Source organism: Schistocerca americana, chromosome 3, assembly GCF_021461395.2.
Source record: "Schistocerca americana isolate TAMUIC-IGC-003095 chromosome 3, iqSchAmer2.1, whole genome shotgun sequence".
Lineage (NCBI taxonomy): Eukaryota > Metazoa > Arthropoda > Insecta > Orthoptera > Acrididae > Schistocerca > Schistocerca americana.
In genome coordinates this window covers 155,697,415-155,715,775 of record NC_060121.1, presented here as the reverse complement: position 1 = coordinate 155,715,775, position 18,361 = coordinate 155,697,415, and positions in this window count along the sequence as shown.

Genomic DNA, 18,361 nt, shown 5'->3' with positions numbered 1-18,361 from the left:
ATTCGAACGTTTGACGTACGCTATACGTATTCGTTTCTGAATATCGTTTCTACGTCTTCCGTTAACTATACGTGGTTAACATTATGAAGACAATTAATAACATTTGTGAAATACAAGTTTGTTTGCGGAAGACATAATGATGTTCGAAGTCGCAAGTTTTTCCACGACAAACGTCTTTCAACAACTTATTATATGCATAATTGTTGCAATTGATTGCCGGGAATTATATATATATATATAATATACACCCTGTTACACAAACGGAAAAAAGGAGGCGGTACAATTGGAGAGCGATCCGCCTTCACGAAGATGCATAAGCAATTCATTAATAGTTTATATATATATATATATGTGTGTGTGTGTGTGTGTGTGTGTGTGTGTGTGTGTGTGTGTGTGTGTGTGTGTTTGTGTGTGTGTGTGTGAATTACAAAAAACTAATAATAAAAAAAATTGCATGGCGCGAGATTCGATCCGGCGACTTTCGGATTACGAACCCGAGCACTTACCGCTGCGCCACGACGCTGTAGAAAACTGTTAATCGTAGAGAGTATTTCACCGCAACGGATTCTTTTAACTGTCGATTTTCTTGACAACGGCTGAGAAGTGCATCTTGGTGCTTTGCCACATTACACCTCTGGCCATGAGCTTTTATTATGCGCAGTATGAATCGAATCTGAATTTCACAATTGGCGGCCTCCCCTTGTTAGCCTAAGTTGGTTTAAGTTAGATTAAGTAGTGTGTAAGATTCGGGACCGATGACCTCAGCAGTTTGGTCCCATAAGACCTTACCACAAATTTCCAAACGCAAAAGGAAAAAGGACAAGCCAAAGCAAAACATAAGTAATAGCAAATAGATGTGCGAAATATCACGACAGAACAAAACTACTTTTGAACGCAAACTGATGTCTTAACTCGCCAACACAAAATTCACGTTAACATTGTTTGGTTGCAGGTGACAAGTTACCAGAACAGCACAATGTACAAATGGATCTTCATAACCGTACAATGTAGAGTTAAGGCAAAAAGAACAACAAACAAAAACTGTCTTTAAGCCTAATTTTCATAGACTATCTATCACTTAAAATACATCTACATACAGGGTGTTTCAAAAATGACCGCTATATTTGAAACGGCAATAAAAACTAAACGAGCAGCGATAGAAATACACCGTTTGTTGCAATATGCTTGGGACAACAGTACATTTTCAGGCAGACAAACTTTCGAAATTACAGTAGTTAAATTTTCAACAACAGATGGCGCTGCGGTCTGGGAAACTCTATAGTACGATATTTTCCACATATCCACCATGCGTAGGAATAATATGGCGTAGTCTCTGAATGAAATTACCCGAAACCTTTGACAACGTGTCTGGCGGAATGGCTTCACATGCAGATGAGATGTACTGCTTCAGCTGTTCAATTGTTTCTGGATTCTGGCGGTACACCTGGTCTTTCAAGTGTCCCCACAGAAAGAAGTCACAGGGGTTCATGTCTGGCGAATAGGGAGGCCAATCCACGCCGCCTCCTGTATGTTTCGGATAGCCCAAAGCAATCACACGATCATCGAAATATTCATTCAGGAAATTAAAGACGTCGGCCGTGCGATGTGGCCGGGCACCATCTTCCATAAACCACGAGGTGTTCGGAGTGTCGTCTAAGGCAGTTTGTACCGCCACAAATTCACGAAGAATGTCCAGATAGCGTGATGCAGTAATCGTTTCGGATCTGAAAAATGGGCCAATGATTCCTTTGGACGAAATGGCGGCCCAGACCAGTACTTTTTGAGGATGCAAGGACGATGGGACTGCAACATGGGGCTTTTCGGTTCCCCATATGCGCCAGTTCTGTTTATTGACGAAGCCGTCCAGGTAAAAATAAGCTTCGTCAGTAAACCAAATGCTGCCCACATGCATATCGCCGTCATCAATCCTGTGCACTATATCGTTAGCGAATGTCTCTCGTGCAGCAATGGTAGCGGCGCTGAGGGGTTGCCGCGTTTGAATTTTGTATGGATAGTGGTGTAAACTCTGCCGCATGAGACGATACGTGGACGTTGGCGTCATTTGGACCGCAGCTGCAACACGGCGAACGGAAACCCGAGGCCGCTGTTGGATCACCTGCTGCACTAGCTGCGCGTCGCCCTCTGTGGTTGCCGTACGCGGTTGCCCTACCTTTCCAGCACGTTCATCCGTCACGTTCCCAGTCCGTTGAAATTTTTCAAACAGATCCTTTATTGTATCGCTTTTCGGTCCTTTGGTTACATAAAACCTCCGTTGAAAACTTCGTCTTGTTGCAACAACACTGTGTTCTAGGCGGTGGAATTCCAACACCAGAAAAATCCTCTGTTCTAAGGAATAAACCATGTTGTCTACAGCACACTTGCACGTTGTGAACAGCACACGCTTACAGCAGAAAGACGACGTACAGAATGGCGCACCCACAGACTGCGTTGTCTTTCACATCACTTGCAGCGCCATCTGTTGTTGAAAATTGTAACTACTGTAATTTCGAAAGTTTGTCTGCCTGAAAATGTACTGTTGTCCCAAGCATATTGCAACAAACGGTGTATTTCTATCGCTGCTCGTTTGGTTTTTATTGCCGTTTCAAATATACCGGTCATTTTTGAAACACCCTGTAGATACTACGCAAGCCACCGTACGGTGCACGGCGGAGAGTACCCTGTACCACAACTTCTCATTTCCCTTCCTGTTCCACTTATCAGAGCGAGGGTAAAAGACTATCTGTATACCTCCGTATGAGCCCTAATTTCTCGTATTTCATCTTACGCGCAGTGTGTGTTGGCTGCAGTAGAATCGTTCGCCAGTCAGCGTCAGATGTTCACAATTTGTTCACATTTCACACATTTGAATAAAGAAAGCCCACTGATGATGACACAGAAGTGTTGAAACATGTCTGGATGACATGAAAAGCAATATTTCGCGTAACAGATGGGCGCGACCATCGACCTGATGTAATAAGGCCAGGTGAAATGTTGTCGTTGATCCACAGTCCAACCTCGATGATCGCTTGCCCACTCTAGTAATAATTGACGATGTCGTCAGGTTATTGTGGGAACACGTAGAAGTCGTCTGCTCAGAAGCAACAGTGTGCGCGATGAACCGGGTGCTGCGAAACACGTGTGCGACCACCAGCGTCCTACTGTGTCGTCAGATCCGCCACAGTTCGCCGCCGACCATCTCGTTCACTCATGAAACGTGGACGTCCAATACCCTGTCGTCTACTCATGTTTTTGTCGTCCTTCAACCACCAATTGTACATACTTAGGACAGTAACATGCAGACTGTCAAGCGGTTTCACCGTTTCCGAAATGCCCGTTCCCAGCCACAACGACCTGCCATTTGATAAAGTTGCTTCTGTCAGTGAATTTTCCCCTTTTCCGGCCCATGTCGTTGCTGGGATCATTCCCCATTCGTCTCTCGTCAGCGTCTATACTTTCCTTACAGTGTCACGTGTTCGATACGCCACCAGCCGGCATTCTGTCTCGCGATGGGCAGTGCTCATCACGTTTCGACTGGTCAGTGTACTTTTTACTTAATATTTCGTGCTCTGACGTGTTTTCCTGTGAGAATTGTCGTCACATGCGTTACCGCTGTTCGGTACGCCGCAACGACACGGGACATGGACTAGGGGCACAGACTTTCTATTCAGATACCGCTACCTGCAAGTAGTGACTGAACATCTTGCTGGCTCAGGAATCTGCCACACATCTCTATACAGGGTTGTCCATTGATCGTGACCTGGCCAAATATCTCACGAAATAAGCATCAAACGAAAAAACTACAAAGTACGAAACTTGTCTAGCTTGAAAGGGGAAACCAGATGGTGCTACGGTTGGCCCGCTAGATGGCGCTGCCATAGGTCAAACGGATATCAACTGCGTTTTTTTTAAACAGCAACCCCCATATTTATTACATATTCGTGTAGTACGTAAAGAAAGATGACTGTTTTAGTTGGACCAATTTTTTCGCTTTGTGATAGATGGCGCTGCAATAGTCACAAACATACGGCTCACAATTTTAGACGAACAGTTAGGTTTTTTTATATGGTAGGTTTTCTTACATGAAAATACAGAACGTAGGTACGTTTGAACATTTTATTTCGGTTGTTCCAATACCTTTGTGAACTTATCGTTTCTGAGGACGCATGCTGTTACAGCGTGATTACCCGTAAATACCACATTAATGCAATAAATGCTCCAAATGATGTCTGTCAACCTCAATGCATTTGCTAATACGTGTAACGACATTCCTCTCAACAGCGAGTAGTTCGCCTTTCGTAATCTTCGCACATGCATTGACAATGCTCTGAAGCATATTGTCAGGTGCTGTCGGTGGATTACGATAGCGAATATCCTTCAACTTTCCCCACAGAAAGAAATCCGGAGACGTCAGATCCGGTGAACGTGCGGGCCACGGTATGGTGCTTCGACGACCAATCCACCTGTCATGAAATATGCTATTCAAAACCGCTTCAACCGCACGCGAGCTATGTGCCGGACATCCATCATGTTGGAAGTAAATCGCCATTCTGTCATGCAGTGAGACATCTTGTAGTAACATCGGTAGAACATTACATAGGAAATCAGCATACATTGCACCATTTAAACTGCCATCGATAAAATGGGGGCCAATTATCCTTCCTCCCGTAATGCCGCACCGTACATTAACCCGCCAAGGTCGCTGATGTTCCACTTGACGCAGCCATCGTGGATTTTCCGTTGCCCAATAGTGCATATTATGCCGGTTCACGTTACCACTGTTGGTGAATCACGCTTCGTCGCTAAATAGAACGCGTGCAAAAAACCTGTCATCGTCCCGTAATTACTCTTGTGCCCAGTGGCAGAACTGTACACGACGTTCAAAGTCGTCACCATGCAATTCCTGGTGCATAGAAATATGGTACGGGTGCAATCGATGTTGATGTAGCATTCTCAACACCGACGTTTTTGAGATTTCCGATTCTCGCGCAATTTGTCTGCTGCTGATGAGCGGATTAGCCGCGACAGCAGCTAAAACACCTACTTGGGCATCATCATTTGTTGCAGGTCGTGGCTGACGTTTCACATGTGGCTGAACACTTCCTGTTTCCTTAAATAACGTAACTATCCGGCGAACGGTCCGGGCACTTGGATGATGTCGTCCAGGATACCGAGCAGCATACATAGCACACGCCCGTTGGGCATTTTGACCTCAATAGCCATACATCAACACGATATCGACATTTTCCGCAGTTGCTAAACGGTCCATTTTGACACGGGTAATGTATCACGAAGCAAATACCGTCCGCACTGTGCGGAATGTTACGTGATACCACGTACTTATACGTTTGTGACTATTACAGCGCCATCTATCACAAAGCGAAAAAAGTGGTCCAACTAAAACATTCGTATTTCTTTACGCACTACACGAATATGTAATAAAAATGGGGGTTCCTATTTAAAGAAATGCAGTTGATATCCGTTTGACCTGTGGCAGCGCCCTTCAAGCTAGATGAGTTTCGTTCTTTTAGTTTTTTCGTTTGATGCTTATTTCGTGAGATACTTGGCCCGGTCACTATCAATAGACCACCCGGTATACGAGATCTGTTCAAAATATTCCGGAACATTCAAATTTCGCTCTAAGTGGAATGCGGTTAGCACCCCTGCACACGCCTGTGTTTAATGTGTAACTGTCGGAAGTTGTATTGTTGTAGGTCCGTTACTTATTGTTCAGTGCTGTATTGAGTAGAACGTTGTGTAGCACAGTTGCGAATTTGTAAAGGGCAGAGTTGCAGGAGCAACTCAAGAGACTCATCAAATGATGCAAGAAGCCTATGGCGATGAATGCTTAAGCCATTTCGGTGTTACGAGCGGTTCACACTGTTTAAAAATGGCCTCCGCTATCGGGTGGAGAAATGTAGGGTCCCCCTGAATAGGTCAGGCGTGCACTACACGCAGGAAGCGGCTACAAGGGTAGCGGAGTACGTGTGGAGTGCACATGTGGGTTTTTTAGGTTAGGGAATTCTCTCCCTAGGCATGACAAGACACCTCCTGAGACGCGGCAAGGTACTCCGCAAAATTCAACAGGAAATAACAATATTAATGTGCTAATAGTAAACTGTAGGAGCATCTATAGAAAGGTCCCAGAACTGCTGTCATTAATAAGCGGTCACAATGCCCACATAGAACTAGGGACAGAAAGTTGGCTGAAACCAGATGTAAACAGTAATGAAATTTTAAAATCAGATTGGAATGTATACCGCAACGACAGGCTGGACAGTGAAGGGGGAGGCGTGTTTATAGCGATAAGAAGTGTAATAGTATCGAAGGAAATTGACGGAGATCCGAAATGTGAAATAATTTGGGTGAAGGTCACGGTTACAGCAGACTCGGACTTGGTAGTCGGATGTCTCTATAGGCCCCCTGGCTCAGCAGCTGTTGTGGCTGAGCACCTGAAGGATAATTTGGAAAATATTTCTAGTAGATTTCCCCACCATGTTATAGTTCTGGGTGGAGATTTTAATTTGCCGGATGTAGACTGGGAGACTCAAACGTTCATAACGGGTGGCAGGGATAAAGAATCCAGTGAAATTTTGTTAAGTGCTTTATCTGAAAACTACCTTGAGCAGTTAAACAGAGAACCGACTCGTGGCGATAACATATTAGACCTTCTGGTGACAAACAGACCCGAACTATTTGAAACAGTTAACGCTAAACAGGGAATCAGCGATCATGAAGCGGTTACTGCATCGATGATTTCAGCCGTAAATAGAAATATTAAAAAAGGTAGAAGATTTTTCTGATTAGCAAAAGTGACAAAAAGCAGATTTCAGAGTACCTGACCGCTCAACTCAAAAGTTTTGTCTCAAGTACAGATAGTATTGAGGATCAGTGGACAAAGTTCAAAACCATCGTACAATATGTGTTAGATGAGTATGTGCCAAGCAAGATCGTAAGAGATGGAAAAGAGCCACTGCGGTACAACAACCAAGTTAGAAAACTGCTGCAGAAGCAAAGGGAACTTCACAGCAAACATATACATACGCAAAGCCTTGCAGACAAACAAAAATTACGCGAAGCTAAATGTAGTGTGACGAGGTCTATGCGAGAGGCGTTCAATGAATTCGAAAGTAAAGTTCTATGTACTGACTTGGCAGAAAATCCTAAGAAATTTTGGTCTTATGACTAAGCGGTAGGTGGATCAAACCAAAATGTCCAGACGTTCTGTGACCAAAATGGTACTGAAACAGAGGATGACACACTAAAGGCCGAAATACTAAATGTCTTTTTCCAAAGCTGTTTCACAGAGGAGGACTGCACTGTAGTTCCTTCTCTAGATTGTCGCACAGATGACAAAATGGTAGATATCGAAATATACGACAGATGGATAGAGAAACAATTAAAACCGCTCAAAAGAGGAAAGGCCGCTGGACCTGATGGGATACCAGTTCGATTTTACACAGAGTACGCGAAGGAACTTGCCCCCCTTCTTGCAGCGGTGTACCGTAGGTCTCTAGAAGAGCGTAGCGTCCAAAGGATTGGAAAAGGGCACAGGTCATCCCCGTTTTCAAGAAGGGACGTCGAATTGATGTGCAGAACTATAGACCTATATCTCGATCAGTTGTAGAATTTTGGAAGACGTATTATGTTCGAGTATAATGACTTTTCTGGAGACTAGAAAGCTACTCTGTAGAAATCAGCATGGATTTCTAAAAAGACGATCGTGTGAAACCCAGCTCGCGCTATTCGTCCACGAGACTCAGAGGGCCATAGACACGGGTTCCCAGGTAGATGCCGTGTCTCTTGACTTCTGGAAGGCGTTCGATACAGTTCCCCACAGTCGTTTAATGAACAAACTAAGAGCATATGGACTATCAGACCAATTGTGTGATTGGAGTGAAGAGTTCCTAGATAACAGAACGCAGCATATCATTCTCAATGGAGAGAAGTCTTCCGAAGTAAGAGTGATTTCAGGTGTGCCGCAGGGGAGTGTCGTGCTATTCACAATATATATAAATGACCTTGTGGATAACATCGGAAGTTCACTGAGGCTTTTTGCGGATGATGCTGTGGTATGTCAAGAGGTTGTAACAATGGAAAATTGTGCTGAAATGCAGTAGGATCTGCAGCGAATTGACGCATGGTGCAGGGAATGGCAACTGAATCTCAATGTAGACAAGTGTAATGTCCTGCGAATACACAGAAAGAAAGATCCCTTATCATTTAGCTACAATATGGCAGGTCAGCAACTGGAAGCAGTTTATTCCATAACTTATCTGGGAGTAGGCATTAGGAGTGATTTAAATGGAATTCATGGAAGAATCCTAAGGAAATGCAATCGGAAACAAAGGAAGTAGGTTACAGTACACTTGTTCGCGCACTGCTTGAATATTGGTCACCGGTGTGGGATCCGTACCAGATAGGGTTGATAGAAGAGATAGAGAAGATCCAACGGAGAGCGGCGCGCTTCGTTACAGGATCATTTAGTAATCGCGAAAGCGTTACGGAGATGATAGATAAACTACAGTGGAAGACACCGCAGGAGAGACGCTCAGTAGCTCGGTACGGGCTTTTGTTGAAGTTTCGAGAACATTCCTTCACCGAGGAGTCAAGCAGTACATTGCTCCCTCCTACATGTATCTCGCGAAGAGACCATGAGGATAAAATCAGAGAGATTAGAGCCCACACAGAGGCATACCGACAATCTTTCTTTCCACGAACAATACGAGACTGGAATAGAAGGGAGAACCGATAGAGGTACTCAAGGTACCCTCCGCCACACACCGCCAGGTGGGTTGTGGAGTATGGAAGTAGACGTAAAGATGATCCTCGCTCCGGTCGCCCTTCGACGTCTACCAACGACACTCATGTCAGGAACGTCAACGAAACTGTGCGTGCAAATCGAAGACTGAATGTTCGAGACATTGCAGAAGAATGAATCATTTCAGTTGGATCATGTCATGAAATCCTGACACACCATCTTGGAATGGATTGTGTTGCTGCCAGCTTCGTCCCACGGCTCATGAGTCAAGACCAGAAAAACCTTCGCCTCGCAATCTGTGGAGAGCTTTTGGATCGCGCACGTGACAACGAGATGGTCTTTAAGTGAGTCATAACTGGTGATGTGACGTGGGTTTGCAGTTATGATGCTGAGACCAAGTTTCGATTGTCACAATGGGTAGGGAAAGATTCTCCAAGGCCAAAGACAGTTCGTCAGGTCAGGTCAAATGTCAAAGCCATGCTGATAGTTTTATTTGACTTTGAAGGGTTAGTTCATCATGAATTCGTGCCACAGGGACAGACTGTTAATCAATGGTACTATCGGGACGTGTTGTGACGCCTGCGAGGAAACGTGAGAAGGAAACGGTCTGAAATGTGTCGAGACAATCCATGCCTTTCGCATCACGATAACGCACCGGCACATTCATCCCTATTGATGCGTGACTATTGCACAAAAAAGTAATCACTGCCTTGCCTCATCCTCCGTACTCTCCAGACCTGACCCCTGGGGACGGTTGTTTTTTATTTCCAAAGTTGGAATCCCGTTGAAAGGACAAAGATTTGAAACGATAAACGAGATAAAAGAAAATTCGCAGACGGCACTTCGCGCGATCCAGCAAGATGCGTACCAAGACTGCGTCCGGAAGTGGATGCGGCGTTAGAGGCGTTGTATCAGTTGTTGAGGAGAGTATTTCGAGGGAGACCATGCAAGTGTAGAAAAATCTTATGGACAAAGCTCCGGAAGTTTTTGAACAGACCTCGTATACGGGGTGGGGTAAATAAATAAAAGTGGCCTGGAGAACAGTGCTCCAGGGTGCAAAGAAACACAACAAAGGAATCACAGTACTAGCCTGATTATGGCAGATGTTGAAAGTGACCACCATTCATCTCTTCGCACTTTCAGTCCCTGGTCAGCAAGCTGCTGAAAGCGGATCGAAGCCGGACTGCCGGTATTGCTGTAATCTCACCCGAAATGTTCTGCTGCAGTTGTGATCATTAGCAATCGCAGTTCGCACTCTTAATTCACTGCTAATTCTTCGGACAACTGGCGGGGAGTTTCTCAACTTGGAAGTATTCTAATGAAGATGACCAATAACTGTTGGTTCAGATGGCTCTGAGCACTATGGGACTCAACATCTGAGGTCACCAGTCCCCTAGAACTTAGAAGTAGTTGAACATAACTAACCTAAGGACATCACTCACATCCGTGCCCGAGGCAGGATTCGAAACTGACCGCAGCGGTCGCGCGGTTCCAGACTGAAGCGCCTAGATCCGCACGGCTACAGCGGCTGGCGCCAATAACGGAAAGATAATCACTTCATATGATGTGAGACTTACAATTTCAAATTACTGAATATTTTTAACCGATAGTTTCCCTGCAATCGTTTGAGAACAGTTTCACAGCGAAAAATTATGCGAATCCAAAGCATATATAAAGTTCTATTTTTTACGCTTCAGGTAAAACGTTTACCGAGATAGTGCTACAGCTACTTTACTTCGTTTTCATACAATACGCTCTTCGAACAGTGAAGTAGACAGCTCACCTTTCACCTTTCTGCTTCCGTAGAATCAAACCTAGGTGTGGACACGACTCGGCTAGGCGCGACGAAGAAGTCTGCCATTAAGAGCCCACGAGGAACAGTTGAGGCAATTTGCCTCAACACTGTGTCAAGCGGTAAGCTTTACGGGAGGAGTGCTGCAAAACGAGCTAAACTAGCACACCATGGCCTGTTTTTTCTCATTTTTGTCTTTTACTTGTGTCACCTCAGACAGCCCTCGACACATACTGAACACTCACACGCACATGTTCCCATGATTCGCATGCACTATTTACATTGGTTGCAAACGTATTACATACATCATGACGTGCTCCCACACTACCATGAGATGTCACCCCAAACGCCAATTCTATGTGGAACGCAATGTTCATGCCTCCAAACAACTTTCCTGCTGGGCGCTGCTTACATCGCGCAGGTTATACGAAAGTGATGGTATTTATCAGTTGAACGTTGTCCTTTGAATTTTATTCTTCGCCAGCACACTAAATAAGCTACGCCAGCCAGAGATACTTAATGCTGACCGTGCGAGTGCGGGCGGGGCCGCTAGTTTTTAATAACGTACTTTCCTTACAATGTCACGTGTTCGATACGCCACCAGCCGGCATTCTGTCTCGCGATGGGAAATGGTCATCACGTTTTGCCTGGTCAGTGTACTTTTTCCTTAATATTCCGTGCTCTGACGTGTTTTCCTGTGTGAATTGTCGTCACATGCGTTACCGCTGTTCAGTACGCCACAATGACACAGGACAAGGACTAGGGGAAGAGATCCTCTACGCAGATACCGCTACCTTCATGTAGTGACAGCACATCTTGCTGGCTCAGGAATCTGCCACACATCTCTATACAGGGTGGTCCATTGACCGTGACCGGGCCAAATATCTCATGAAATAAGCGTCAAACGAAAAAACTACAAAGAAAGAAACACGTCTAGCTTGAAGGGGGGAACCAGATGGCGATATGGTTGGCTAGTTAGATGGCGCTGTCATAGGTCAAACGGATATCAACTGCGTTTTTTAAAATAGGAACCCCTATTGTTTATTACATACTCGTGTAGTACGTTAAGAAATATGAATTTTTACTTGGACCACTTTTTGGCTATGTGATAGATGGCGCTGTAATAGTCAAAAACGTATGAGTATGTGGTATCACGTAACATTCCGTCTGTGCGGACGGTATTTGCTTCGTGATACATTACCCGTGTTAAAATGGACCGTTTACCAATTGCGGAAAAGGTCGATATCGTATTGATGTATGGATATTATGATAAAAATGCCCAACAAGTGTGTGCTATGTACATACTGCTCGGTATCCTGGACGACATCATCCCAGTGTTCGGACCGTTCGCCGGATAGTTACGTTATTTAAGGAAACAGGAAATGTTCAGCCACATGGGAAACGTCAACCACGTCCTGCAACAAATGATGATGCCCAAGTAGGTGTTTTAGCTGCTGTCGCGGCTAATCCGCACATCAGTAGCAGACAAATTGCGTGAGAATCGGGAATCTCAAAAAAGTCGGTGTTGAGAATGCTACATCAACATCGATTGCACCCGTACCATATTTCTATGCACCAGGAATTGCATGTCGACGACTTTGAACGTCGTGTACAGTTCTTCCACTGGGCACAAGAGTAATTACGGGACGATGACAGATTTTTTGCACGCGTCCTATTTAGCGGCGAAGCGTCATTCATCAACAGCGGTAACGTAAACCGGCATAATATGCACTATTGGGCAACGGAAAATCCACGATGGCTGCGACAAGTGGAACATCAGCGACCTTGGCGGGTTAATGTATGGTGCGGCATAACGGGAGGAAGGATAATTGGCCCCCATTTTATCTATGGCAGTCTAAATGGTGCAGTGTATGCTGATTTCCTACGTAATGTTCTAGCGATGTTACTACAAGATGTTTCACTGCATGACAGAATGGCGATGTACTTCCAGCACGATGGATGTCCGCACATAGCTCGCGTGCGGTTGAAGCGGTATTGAATAGCATATTTCATGACAGTTGAATTGGTCGTCGAAGCACCATAGCATGGCCCGCACATTCACCGGATCTGACGTCCCCGGATTTCTTTCTGTGGGGAAAGTTGAAGGATATTTGCCATCGTGATCGACCGACAACGCCTGACAACATGCGTCAGCGCATTGTCAATGCATGTGCGAACATTACGGAAGGCGAACTACTCGCTGTTGAGAGGAATGTCATTGCACGTGGTGCCAAATGCATTGAGGTTGGCGGACATCATTTTGAGTATTTATTGCATTGATGTGGTATTTACAGGTAATCACGCTGTAACATCATGCGTTCTCAGAAATGATAAGTTGACACAGGTACATGTATCACATTGGGACAACCGAAATAAAATGTTCAAACGTACGTACGTTCTGTATTTTAATTTAAAAAACCTACCTGTTACCAACTGTTCGTCTAAAATTGTGACCATATGTTTGTGACTATTACACCGCCATCTAACACAAAGCGAAAAAAGTGGTCCAACTAAAACATTCATATTTCTTTACGTACGTCGCGAATATGTGATAAAAATGTTGGTTCCTATTTGGAAAAAAAAACAACGCAGTTGATATCCGTTTGACCTATGGTAGTGCCATCTAGCGGGCCAACCATAGCGCCATCTGGTTTCTCCCTTAAAGCTAGACGAGTTTCGTTCTTTGTAGTTTTTTCGTTGGACACTTATTTCGTGAGATATTTTGCAACGTCACGATCAATGGACCATCCTGTATAATACTTGATTGTAAGTTCAGATACTGATACTGATAACTATGCAAACCCAGGAATTTTGAACATTTAGTTATATGTATATTCATTACTTTGGGCTCTTTGGTTATTGACTATGGTATATGCTGTGTTTCACAGAACAGAATAAACTTTTTTTTTCTAAATTGATGTGCCATTTACTGAGAACCAATTAATTGTTGTCTGAATATTACATTTATTATTGCTTGTTTTGTTGTGACTCGGTTGATCTTCATTGTTTACATCAGGAAAGACCACTATTTTTGCTCTGTTAGTGTAAAGTGGAAAGTCATTTGTACATCATGAAAACAGGAGTGCTCCCAATATTGAACGTTGTGACATACTAATAGTAATTGGTCGTTGCTCAGAAAGAGATTAAGATATGCAATTAAAGACTGTGTGTAATAGCGCTTCAAGGTTCTGATTGCCATAGGCTGAACGCCAGTTATTAAAATATCGATAATCCACATTTTCCCAAAGTATCTATATATAAAAGCGGTATAATCTCCGACGATATTCGATACATCGACATAAAAATGGCAATATCGAGTGCCGATATTTTTATTTTATACTACATTTTTTTCGCAATTTTCGGTAAATATTTGATCCTGTTCCTTTGAAACTGTAATAGAACATAATTTTACTTTCACTGTGAGAAGGAGTCTTACTACGTCTTGAGCATGCGTCACGTCCGATCCTTCTCTTTGACTGTGTGAAGTAGGTGTAGGTGGCACAACAGATGTCAGGATTGTACTGGGGGTGACGGTGAGAATGGAATAAGAAAATTCCCGATGTGAAGAAATGGCATGCCACTTGCGTTAAGAAACACTGTGTAAAGCAACTGGTATGCTACTTGTTCACATCGACAGTCTCCAAGAACAGTTGCTGAAAATTGTGAAGAAAGATCTAAACCACAAGATTGGTGTTTACGGTGGGCGAAAGACGTGTGAGGGGAAATGCTGATGTAATCGGCCCTCGGCGCAACTAACAGAAGCTGTAACATTTAGCTTCACCTCCCAATTTTGACACTGCAACTACTAGGTTGCTCACGTTGGCATAAATGAAAAAACGAGGAGCCGACATGAAGTGTTCCACACAAATGTGTGGCGAAACCTAACGACGGACCCATCGGACACTTTTTATTGTGCCACTTACGTGCTGTTACCGTTCTAAGCAAAGTGGTTATCGTCAAGCGTGAACGTGCATCATTACCCTCTCAGTTCTTGATCTAAGAAGGACAGGCAGGCTGATAGCTTGTTGATGTACAGAATTTTTAACAATAAATCAATACTTAAATATACATCTCTAAAACCGGCAGTATACTTACGATATGCAAACGATATTTTTATAACCAAATACGTCGATATTCTTTCCGTCGAGATACCAATACTTTTCATCGATATCTCCAGAGCGGCGTAATGATATTTTTTTAAATATCGATATTTCGAATTCTCGCTATTTTTAAAAATATCACCAGTCCTAATTTCGACCTGTTATGCCATGATCGGAGGACATCAGGAGAGTTGTAACTTTTTCAAAGGTGCCCTACACGCTCTGGTTCCCTACTGCCTGAAACAAAATTCTGTTTCCACCTGCTCGCACACTGAGGCGTGCGACGGGGCGGTAAAATAATAAAGAAGAAGTGCGGTTGCAGGGAGTTCACACAAATGTGTAAATACAAATCTTGGTTAAAAAAAGTTTGGGAAATTTTGGCTCTCACGTAAGACTCAGGGGATGGCTCAAAATGGCTCTGAGCACTATGGGACTTAACTGCTGAGGTCATCGGTCTCCTAGAACTTAGAACTACTTAAACCTAACTAACCTAAGGACATCACACATATATATGCCCGAGGCAGGATTCGAACCTGCGACCGTAGCGGTCGCGCGGTTCCAGACTGTAGCGCCTAGAACCGCTCGGCCACTCTGGCCGGCAGTCTCAGGGGATGAATTCCACACTTGGTGCATTAGTACACTTCCACACCGGCGCATTTTTATAATTTTTGAATTAATTGTTCTCTCAGACGTAAGTACAGTTTATGCTAGGGAACAAGAATTAGGCGATTATTATACTAAAATCAGTTTTTCACGACACAGTCCAGTCACCATTTATTGGCGTTGTTCTTTTCTTTCACACAATGAAATTAGTATTGGTGAGACGGTTTACAGTTTTACTTTAATAATAATTTGACTCCGAGCCCCCAATAGCAGTAATGTAGGCTGCTATAAACGAAAACTATTCAAATAATTCGAACAGAACCACAAGTCCCACTGTCCTCTTTGTTCTAACAGTTTTGACTCGAAATCACAGTTCGCCACATGTTCACTTACGGCGATGTATATCTCGTAAATCGTAATGATCGTAGCACTTCCTGTTCACCAAATATATGCTTGCACACTTGCACTACTAAACAATACTCTTTGTCGAAATAAATCGGCGCGAAAAAGAATTCTCAAATGAGCACATGGGCCACCCAAATGTGGGGCTTGCTCGCCACCCACCCTCCAAAATCGCTGACCAACGACTGACCTCTAAACAAGATGGCCGCTCGTTTATATAGGCTTGGACGTCTAGCCCCCATTGTTATGCAAATACCAATCCCACCAGTTAATGTTACAAATTTTGATCCCTCGACAGAAATAAGTATCCCATCGGAACCGCGCTAAAAAGTACATCTCATTCACTATGTTACATTAATTTCTAGGATTATTCTATCGCCGGTGAATCAAGTTTTAGTTTTCGCAAAGTTTCGCCAATTAGCGCAAATTTGTTTGTTTACATCTGTGCTCCAAAGTTTTAATAAAGAACTGCATATAGCACCGTTTTTAGACGTAATCTATAGCGATCTACACAATTCGCTGCTCAAAATCTTCATCTCTATAATAATTAATTAATTATGGGCGATAAATGTTAATAATAATTTCAAAAAATGAAAACTATTGCAAGTTAAGTGTATAGTGTAACTTAACTATTAAAATACGTGTGATGCCACCCAAAATATCATATAGTGACGTTCTTTACGTCATGAATTTTCTATTGAATTTTATAAACAATTTTCCCCCAATTTTTGTGAATTGCTCTTTACGGGCTTAATTATTTATGAATCTTAACATTTGCCTAGAGCGATTTAGGGAAATCACGGAAAACCTAAATCAGGATGGCCGGACGCGGGATTGAACCGTCGTCCTCCCGAATGCGAGTCCAGGCAAATAAGCCCGCGCTTTTAAGTCGCTCGGCCAAGATCAGGCCAACAAGTGGCTCAGCACATGCCGTGAGCCACTAACAGAGAGATTGCACCATAGCCTTATATAATACTCGGATGTTTAAGAATGGTTTCAAAACTTGGTGACATTATGTGAGACTCTGAAAATGTTAAATATTGTGTATCTCAACATGACTCAGCAATTAGTTTCTTCAAAGATCAACTTTTGTAAAAAAAATTAATACGCACATGAAATTAAAGCTCGAAAATTCTGGTTCTAGATTTAGATGCAGATTCTCATAAAAACACATGGTAGAAGTTTCCGTGAAGATGCCTCATCTACCTTTTGAGTTATTGAGAAAAAAAAAACAATTTTGTACCAACGTCTTGTAAGACGAGTTAGATTAACTAATCTTTCTTATTAAGCTACAAAGCTAAAATCGTAGCAATATATTTGAGATATGTAAAAATGCAGCGATACCAAGTTTGAAGGCAATATGGTAATTGTTAAAAGATACAGAAGTTCAAGAAGTGACAGTTCAGAGCCGACCGTTTACCATCTGTTCCATTTGAAGATTTAACAGTTATCGGGGTAAGGATTTTGTAGAACATAAATAATACACAAATTTACTTATAGAAAAATTGCGATCGTTGTTACTTTAGAAGCAACTACAATATAAATAATTTAGTAGCCATAAAGGTTGCTGGATATTGGAGTTGAAAATTTGAAGAGTTATCAGGGTAAGAATTATATAGAACATAAATAATATACAGATTTAGTTATAGAAAATTGGGATCTTTGTTAGTCTACAACCAACAACGATATAAATAATTTAGTAGTTATAAAGGTTGCTGGATGCGTATTGCTCCCAAGGCTGGAAGGAGTTTTGGAGCAAGTGTTCCAATCTCCATCCACACCGAGCATATATGAATAACGAGATGCCTGCGCATGTGACATTATCCAATCGGTGTCAGTCTCACAGGAATGTGCTACGATCTACTGTGAATCTGTTCGCGTCCTCTTGTGAATCAGATGGCGTTAATAATGGCCGACATTGTTGTGTTTCGGTCGACTGTTACTGATAAACTGATCAGTAAAAACATAACGACCACCTACTTAGAAGCATGTTGGTCCACCTCTGGAACGCAATTCAACAAGGATTCGACAAGTATTTGATAGGTTTCCTGAGGTCTGTGGCACCGGATGCCTACGCACAGGTCACACGCTATTCGTAATTTACGGGCGGTTGGTATGTGTGCACGGAGCCCTACAGCCTCCCAGTTGGGTTCCGACGTATTCATATAAGTCGAATTTGATGCCCAAGACATCAGTGTGCATTCACTAGCATGCTCTCAGACCATTGCAGCACGATTCTGGCCTTGTATCACGGCCGGCCGCGGTGGCCGAGCGGTTCTAGGCGCTTGAGTCCGGAACCGTGCGACTGCTACGGTCACAGGTTCGAATCCTGCCTCGAGCATGGATGTGTGTGATATCGTTAGGTTAGTTAGGTTTAATTAGTTCTAAGTTCTAGGGGACTGATGACCTCAGATGTTAAGTCCCATAGTGCTCAGAGCCATTTGAACCATTTTGCACGTTGTATTACCGGACAGTTATCCTCATAAAGAGTCACGGGCGTTCCCTTACGCTTGCGAGACTTGCTCCTAGTCCCCGTGCGATTGTAGCCTGCGCCACACGGAAGTAGAGGCACCGATTGTGAACACAAGTGTGAATGGAATCACTTTTACGCACATGTGGAAGAGGCATGCACTACGCCCGCGCCTCTACTTCTATGTAGGGTAAGCACATTCGCGTGCCAGCCAGGCACAAGGCGGACAGGTGTAA